Genomic DNA, 8,930 nt, shown 5'->3' on the forward strand with positions numbered 1-8,930 from the left:
GGGACATGTGAGAGCGGGTATCCCTTTGTAGAAGCCACTCCTTGGTCTAGCATGCTCTCGTCCTTCTTTGCTGGGCCCTCTTCCTAATCTCCCGGACCCCAGCTTCAGCGACCAACACTCTATACCGATATGGATGCATCAGTACAGAATTCAGGAACAGGATAGAATGCAGGTAGGTAGCACACACTTGCAGGTAGAATAAACTTTGTAAAAGGCAAGCCAAATACAAAGAGCACAGTAGCAATGTACAGGATTCAGCAGGAATACACCTAGCCTCATCTAGTAGCAGAGCAAAATGTACACAGATTTTAAAGGGTGTCTGCTTTTTATACTCCCTAGATAGCCCCTCCCATTGTTATGGCTATTTAAATTTCCCACCAATAGTCAAGAGCCTGGTTTTTTTTTTTTTTTAAACTCACGATTTGTTATGGCCAATCTCACGATGCGTAGGATCCGATAGATCGTAAAACAGATTGGGTGTCTTTTTTCCAAAATCGAGGAGCTCCCGTGAAAGTTCATGAGGAAATTGGACAAGAAATCTGATCCTGAGCACATCGGTATGTGTGTGGGCACCTTTTAATGTTCCACGTGGAAGAGTAGCGTGGGCATGATGACCTGGAGAGGAAAATGCTCTTGAGCAACCTAAGGTATAGCTTATTTTCTGTAAGGCCAGGGATTAAAAGTGCCAGGGTAGAGCCGTATGAGCGTATTGTGGCGGACGCTAGACCTGTTTTGAACTTGGTGGTCAGAAATCTATTGCTGAGTTGAGTTTGGAATGGGAACCTGAGGTCGGAGCGTGTGAGTTCTACCAGGAAACAAACTCATCTATGATAGACTGGTATCCGGACCTCGTTCTTGGCCTGAGGGAAGCATTTATCAAAGCCGTAGAAGAGGCTGAGAGATTGGCATGGGCTAGCAGCCAAGTAATGTCGCTATCCACATGCATTGTGGGAGCGTTTGCAGTAAATTTGGGAGTCCTCTGGAACCAGTCCCTGGACAGTCCTAGGGGATGTTTGGGTCCCTTCCGGAGATGGGTGATCAAGTGGAACGCACAGGAGAGAATGCATGCACTCGGACGATGTTTTTGCACTGCGCATGCGTATGCATCGCACTGCACACGCGCAAACTAGTCAGTGCGATCGGATTAGGGTGCTCAGACCACATGCAGTGTGTACGCAAACCCCTCCGATATTGATTGACAGGTAGTGCCATTTGTGGGTGGTGACGGGTGGTCAGGCGAATACAGGCGTTATAATGCAGTTATAGGAGTGTGCATAACTAAGGCAGTGCGGCGGCATACGCAGCCATCCCGTAAGCTGTACACAGGAAGCGGCCAAAATCCTGCGGTAGGTCAGGTCAACCACTATTATGCTACTGGGTACGATGGTTCTCGATGTTACAGATGTTTATGCTATCTTGTTTGCTGATCAGGCTGAGGGAGATGGGCGGTTTAATATGAGGCTGGGCGTCTGCATCTTGTGCTGCGGTCTCCGTGCGTATGCACTGATTAGCATATTCTCACAGTGGACGGGTGTGTGCGTCTGCATCCGTGCGTTCCTTGCTGAATCAGGCCCTCTGTCTCTCATCTTATGGAGCACCTTCAGTAGCATGGCAGGAGGGGAAAAGGCGTATGGGAGAGCGAGAATGGTCCATGAAAAAGGATATGGCGTCCATATGTAGGGCTCCTTGGGTCCAGATTTTGGACACGAAGGCCAGGACCTGTGCGTTGGATGGAGTTGCAAAGAGAGCCACGTCTGGTTGACCGAAGGCCTATACTATGGAAAGGAAGGTTTCTGGCCTAAGACTTACGCAATCCAATGTGAGGCGCTTTCTGGCAGGGGCGTATCTATCCATTGGCCAGGATGGCACTCGCCAGGGGCGCCGTCCGGCAGTGCCACTAGCAGCCAATGGGTGGACTACCCCAGGGGCTTGAACTAGCCCCGCTAGTCCCCCGGGCCCCACAAGTGTAGGGCAGACCGCAGTGAGAGCGGTCTGCCCTACACAGTAACAAACACACACAGCTGCCAGCGGCGGCGGTGTGCTTGTTATAGCAGCCAGCCAATGAGAGTCAGGCAGGTTCTCATTGGCTGCTGCGTTCACAGAGGGAGCCGTCTGGAGCTCACTCATGAGCTCCGCCTTCCGGCTCCCCCTGCAGCGAGTAATGGGAGAGATGTCATGACCCCTGAGGAGTGGTGTATGTTACTGCCCAAATGTGGGGTTATCTGTTCTTGTAGTCACAGCAGTGATGCATTGCTGGTAATTGCAGGGTCAGATTAATATTAGTGGGCCCCTACTGATAAAATTGTCAGTAAGATATACTGGCGATGTTATTATGTGTAACTACTCCCAGTACCACAAATGTGTTATACACAATGTAGTGCCCCCAGATTCCATTATCCCACACAGAATCCCCAGTTTACATACAGTATGCCACATATGCCCCCCACACTGGTAATGTAGCTATGTGTGTTGGTCGCCTGTAGGTTGGGGTCCCTGAGCAACTGCCTCAGCTGCCCTGTTGTTACAGTCTCTGCGTTACTGCTCTGTATGGCAGCTATCACTGTCTTTATAGTGCACCTCCCTTATAGATATTTATTTTTCTGTGCCAAGGTGGGCTGAGTCTTTCTACAGGTGACAGCCTAGCTGTGCCCCTGCCAGTACAGTGCTGCACATGATCAGAAGAGGCACAGTGTGTGTCTTAAGAGGCAGGAGCAGCATTGCCATGCCCCTACCATAACTTTACACATATGGTGCTTGGCAATGCCTGATCCACTGCACAATTGATCGGCCAATGTAGTTGTCAGTGTGTACCCAGCTTAAGTATTTCATGTTGCAATCCCACAGGTGTGACACTTCCATAAGGCTGGATGGTGCTGACTTACGTTGGAGATTAGGGGCCATTGGGAAGTTCATACTGAGAATTTCTATCTCTCTTTTCTTGCAGACTGACAATGAGGACCTGCAAAAAGAACTGGCCCAGCTCCGGCAGCAGCACAGCACGGAGGCAGAGCAGCTGTATAGTATTATATCCGTGCTCAGTGACCAACTCAGAGGGTATTTATATTCTGTCATGTAACACTGTATATACTCTGGTAGTAAGTCATTTATATAGGTGTAACTATGTAACACTGTATATACTCTGGTAGTAAGTCATTTATATAGGTGTAACTATGTAACACTGTATATACTCTGGTAGTAAGTCATTTATATACGTGTAACTATGTAACACTGTATATACTCTGGTAGTAAGTCATTTATCTAGGTGTAATTATGTAACACTGTATATACTCTGGTAGTAAGTCATTTATATAGGTGTAACTATGTAACACTGTATATACTCTGGTAGTAAGTCATTTATATACGTGTAATTATGTAACACTGTATATACTCTGGTAGTAAGTCATTTATATAGGTGTAACTATGTAACACTGTATATACTCTGGTAGTAAGTCATTTATATACGTGTAACTATGTAACATTGTATATACTCTGGTAGTAAGTCATTTATATACGTGTAACTATGTAACACTGTATATACTCTGGTAGTAAGTCATTTATCTAGGTGTAATTATGTAACACTGTATATACTCTGGTAGTAAGTCATTTGTCTAGGTGTAACTATGTAACACTGTATATACTCTGGTAGTAAGTCATTTGTCTAGGTGTAACTATGTAACACTGTATATACTCTGGTAGTAAGTCATTAGTCTAGGTGTAATTATGTAACACTATATATACTCTGGTAGTAAGTCATTTATCTAGGTGTAACTATGTAACACTGTATATACTCTGGTAGTAAGTCATTAGTCTAGGTGTAACTATGTAACACTATATATACTCTGGTAGTAAGTCATTTATCTAGGTGTAACACTGTATATACTCTGGTAGTAAGTAATTTGTCTAGGTGTAACTATGTAACACTGTATATACTCTGGTAGTAAGTCATTTATCTAGGTGTAACACTGTATATACTCTGGTAGTAAGTCATTTGTCTAGGTGTAACTATGTAACACTGTATATACTCTGGTAGTAAGTCATTTATCTAGGTGTAACACTGTATATACTCTCGTAGTAAGTCATTTGTCTTGGTGTAACTATGTAACACTGTATATACTCTGGTAGTAAGTCATTTGTCTAGGTGTAACTATGTAACACTGTATATACTCTGGTAGTAAGTCATTTATCTAGGTGTAACTATGTAACACTATATATACTCTGGTAGTAAGTCATTTATCTAGGTGTAACTATGTAACACTGTATATACTCTGGTAGTAAGTCATTTATCTAGGTGTAAAGAGGGTCAGAGGATAATGTACTGCTGATGTTCCCGTAGCTCAGTGATTATGCCCATGCACAAAACATTGTGACTTAGCCCTACAGCGCATGCATTACACAGAGTGTATGCACAGAGGTGCTTCTACCAACGGGACAGACGGTATCAGAGATGGGGCAGGAAAGTGATGGGCATTCCTGTGCGCTGACTGGGAGGTGAACTTGAGAAAAAATAAATAATAAAACTGCACATTATCTCTTAGTGTGACCATGAGGAACGCCATCCTGGGACAACAGCTGGAGAAGGATTAAACAATGGATCAGGATGAACATCAGGTCAGTGATACTGATAATGAGCCCATCACCTGCACACAGTATAGGCAGCCAGTCTATTTATCTCCAGGAGACCTATTGACCACCATTCCCAATAATGCACATGAGCTAGTGGCCACTATCATAGAGGGATCCTTTGGAAGATGTTACACTGATATCACCACAGCTGCATGTAACACACCTGCTCCAGGGGTAGTGTAGTGACCTGGTCAGTGTGAGGATATAGATATACAGAGGTGGAAGTGGCCCGGTGTACAGCGACAGGCTATACCACCACTTCTCCCACGGCTCTCATTGTATGGCCATAATAACTAATCTGTCCTCTGTCCCTCCCCTTCTCTCTGTGCCTGTATTGCAGACTGATCCATCACCCGCTCCCTGTGCCCAAACACCCAACACCAGGGATGGCTGGAGGCGGCTCTGGACCTCTATCCGTGCCATCTTCCGGAAACTGCGACACTTTTCCAGAAGAGAGAGGCCCAGCCCACCCAAGAGCCCCAGCACTGACGCAGCACCCCTTAGTGCCATGCAGATGCAGGTAATTGTATGAGGAGTCATTTGGGCACAAGTAATGTTGCAGTATTTACAGTAATAATAACTTATAAAGAACAGATGGAGGTAACTGTGCTTAAAAATAGAGGTAAAAGAACTATATTCTATAGAAATAAGCATCACTTTTTGGTTATAATCACAACTTTTTTATGACTTGTAGATCATTCAGAGAGAGATCACTGACCTGAGCCAGATGCTGCAAAGCAGGAGAGAATACCTCCAGCAGGTCACCCTCATGAGAGAGGCAGAGGAAACATCCAGGAGAGAAGCAGAGGAGCTGAGAGAACACCTACAGGAGGAGAAAGCAGAGAGGGGAAGGCTGGCAGCATTACTATCAGATAACAGCAAGAAGATGCAGGTTATGGAGGATGAGATAACCATCACTAAGGCAGCAACAAAAGGTCACAATAAGCTGATAAAACAGTTTAGCAAATTGGTGGCCAAGCTAAAGAAAAAAGACCAGGACATAGAGGGCCTACAGCAGGAGATCACGGTGCTGAAGACACGGATGGATGACGTCGGGGCAGCGAAAGGTGAAGAAAGTAATAACTGAATGATCAGGAGAGCGCGGAACAATGTAGCTTAGGGAACAAACTCTTTCATCTTTAAAAACAAAAATAACTTTTTTTTTTTGCAAACTAACCTTATACGTCTTCTAGTAACAACTTTTCTTAAAAAGATCTTTGGAACATGTTTGAATCACAATCATTAGTAAAAATTAAACTTATGAACAATTAGAAATAATTATAAAAACTTAGGGCCTGATTCAGACCCGGACGCTATGCTGCGCTCGCTCGCATTGAGCAATTTTTCGCAATCTGCGCATGCATATTATTCGCAATGCGCGTGCGCGAACCAGTCAGTGCGATGGGAAAGTGCCCACCCGTAGCCCGTAGTCGGGACGCTATTTTGAGTGACAGATTGTGCCGTTTGTGGGTGGTAACAGGGGAAGGTGCTTGTGAACGGGGGTGTGGATGTGCGAACGCAGGCGTGCCCGACCGTCAGAACGGCGTTTAATGGGTGTGCATAATTAGCAAAGTAGCGTCATTACACACGTGACTGGGTTGTATTTTAGCCTGAACTGCTCACAATGTTGTGGTAGGAAAAAGCTACCACAAGCGCTGCGAGCAGCTCCGATGGCTCTCGATGTTCCTGATTAATCCTACAACTGCCGGAGATGACATGTGTTGCGAGTGGCAAAGGGGCGTCTTTATACATAGTGCCGCCGCTCGCTAATACTTAGTGGGCGGCTTTACGCGACGCAGTGCGAGCGCATGATTTAAATATGCGGCCCCTTTTAGCCAGCGAGCGGCCGCAAATAGCATCTGGGACTGAATTAGGCCCTTAGATAGCTCAGTCTTACTGAGATCACTCTTGGCTGACATCAAGGCAGCTGCTGAAGCAGGTGGGGTATGAGATGCCCACATGCACTTTACACATATGTACTCGCTACGCTATTGCTTGCCACACTATACCACCATCACTATGCAAACTGGATACATCGCAACTGTAGCTACATGAAACCGCAACTTGCGCACAGTATTTTTAAAAAGTTATAGGAGTTTAAATCTAGTAGGGTATGTTACACCCCACCTAGTTCACAGAAGATTAATAGAAGGTTCCGTGTCAGTCACATGTCTCACTATTATAGGACAGACCACTGTATACTTATGTGTTTATTCGAAATTAAATTACTTATTTAAAAAAAAATATGTGATGGACCTACATTCGGGATTTAGAGCCGCTGGGACACCTATGAGTCTTGTTTCTTTAGCACCCTTAGGTGAGAGGACATCAGGAAACATGTTTCAATGTATGTTCCTTGTGTGTCACCCCAAAGCTCTGCTGAATTGTGCACAGTTATTGTGTATTGTGCTTTGGTTCATATAAAAAAAAAATACTCAACAATTGGCACATTAAATATGAGGGGAGCAGGGGACACTAAAGTATGGTATAATGTGAACTAGGGGCACTACAGTGTTATAATCTGAACTGGATGCACTACAGAGTGGTCTACTTTGAATTGGATGCACTACAGTATGGTATAATGTGAACTAGGGGCACTACAATGTGCTATAATATGAATTGGATTCACTACAGAGTGGCATAATGTGAACTGGGCACTATCTTGTGGTTTAATGTGAATTGAGGGCACTACAGTGTGGCATGATGTGAACTGAGGGCACTACAGTCTTGTATAATGTGAACTGGGGATAACAGTTTTATAAAACACTGCAATACATGAAGGAAAACATAACACTGCTTTATTACAAATGAAACATATCAGGCTTATATAAAATAGCAAACTATAATACATATTGCAAAACACACCATTAATTGCCAACATCTGGATACACAGCCATGGCTGAGCAGTGCGTAATAAGAAATGAGGACTCCCAGCAGCAATTGCCTAATGATTACAGAAACTTTCCTATTACAACGCAGTGTTCGCCCAGAAAATTTTTCCAGCCGGGTGGCATCAAGAAGTAGCCAGGTGGGGGCCTTCGCAATAATAAAATGTTTTTTAAATCCTGATCTTAATTTAAATTTGAAATAACAATTTATATATTAATTTTCCTCTTCTTCTTAGAGGCCCAGATACAGGCCCCACTTGCTGGCTACACAGAATATATTTATTATACAGCCCTCAGATACAGGCCCCACTTGCTGGCTACACAGAATATATTTTTTTATACAGCCCTCAGATACAGGACCCACTTGCTGGCTACACAGAATATATTTATTATACAGCCCTCATACACAGGCCCCACTTGCAGGCTACACAGAATATATTTATTATACAGCCCTCAGATACAGGCCCCACTTGCTGGCTACACAGAATATATTTATTATACAGCCCTCAGATACAAGCCCCACTTGCTGGCTACACAGAATATATTTATTATACAGCCCTCAGATACAGGCCCCACTTGCTGGCTACACAGAATATATTTATTATACAGCCCTCAGATACAGGCCCCACTTGCTGGCTACACAGAATATATTTATTATACAGCCCTCAGATACAGGCCCCACTTGCTGGCTACACAGAATATATTTATTATACAGCCCTCAGATACAGGCCCCACTTGCTGGCTACACAGAATATATTTATTATACAGCCCTCAGATACAGGCCCCACTTGCAGGCTACACAGAATATATTTATTATACAGCCCTCAGATACAGGCCCCACTTGCTGGCTACACAGAATATGTTTATTATACAGCCCTCAGGTACAGGCCCCACTTGCTGGCTACACAGAATCAGCCCTCAGGTACAGGCCCCACTTGCAGGCTACACTGAGCTGTGCGCGGCCAGCGCCGGAGTTATAGACTCTGGGCACTAGAGTGTGCCCAGAGTCTATAATGAATGCACAGGTCACCGGGTAAATGGTGGACGCGGTGGCCATTTTCCGTGTACTGCGCATGCGCAAACGACGGGAAAATTGCCGCCACGGCCATTTTCCAGTCGTTTTACAGCGCCGGACCCCCGCGCCGACGTGGGACTCCGGAGAGGTAAGTAATATTATGGGTGCAGGGTGTGCGGTGCGGGGTCCCCGTGGACCCAGGGGCCCGTGTTCCCCGCACACCCTGCACCCATTATAGCTACGCCCCTGCCCCCCATCCTCGGGATAAGTATTCTACTTACCCATTGCGGACAATTGGGATGGCGGGGGTCGATGTTCGGGATTAACATAGGCGTTGGTATTTCGACGTCTATATTAATTACCTTGCCTGGATTACGCTGTCGGGAAGCCGGCGGTCTGCATTT

General features: G+C 45.1%; 1 long non-coding RNA gene across 1 annotated transcript; it reads left to right on the forward strand.

Annotated features, from left to right (window-relative positions):
* The first annotated feature begins 3,002 nt into the window (after positions 1–3,002).
* Positions 3,003–5,043, forward strand: LOC148501862 (uncharacterized). Its single transcript, XR_015870013.1, has 3 exons — positions 3,003–3,054; positions 4,536–4,608; positions 4,964–5,043. It is a non-coding gene; the product is annotated as an uncharacterized LOC148501862 (long non-coding RNA).
* The last annotated feature ends 3,887 nt before the right edge of the window (positions 5,044–8,930 follow it).

Source organism: Taudactylus pleione, unplaced genomic scaffold (genome assembly GCF_031769625.1).
Source record: "Taudactylus pleione unplaced genomic scaffold, aTauple2 ptg000497l, whole genome shotgun sequence".
NCBI classification, from domain to species: Eukaryota; Metazoa; Chordata; class Amphibia; order Anura; family Myobatrachidae; genus Taudactylus; species Taudactylus pleione.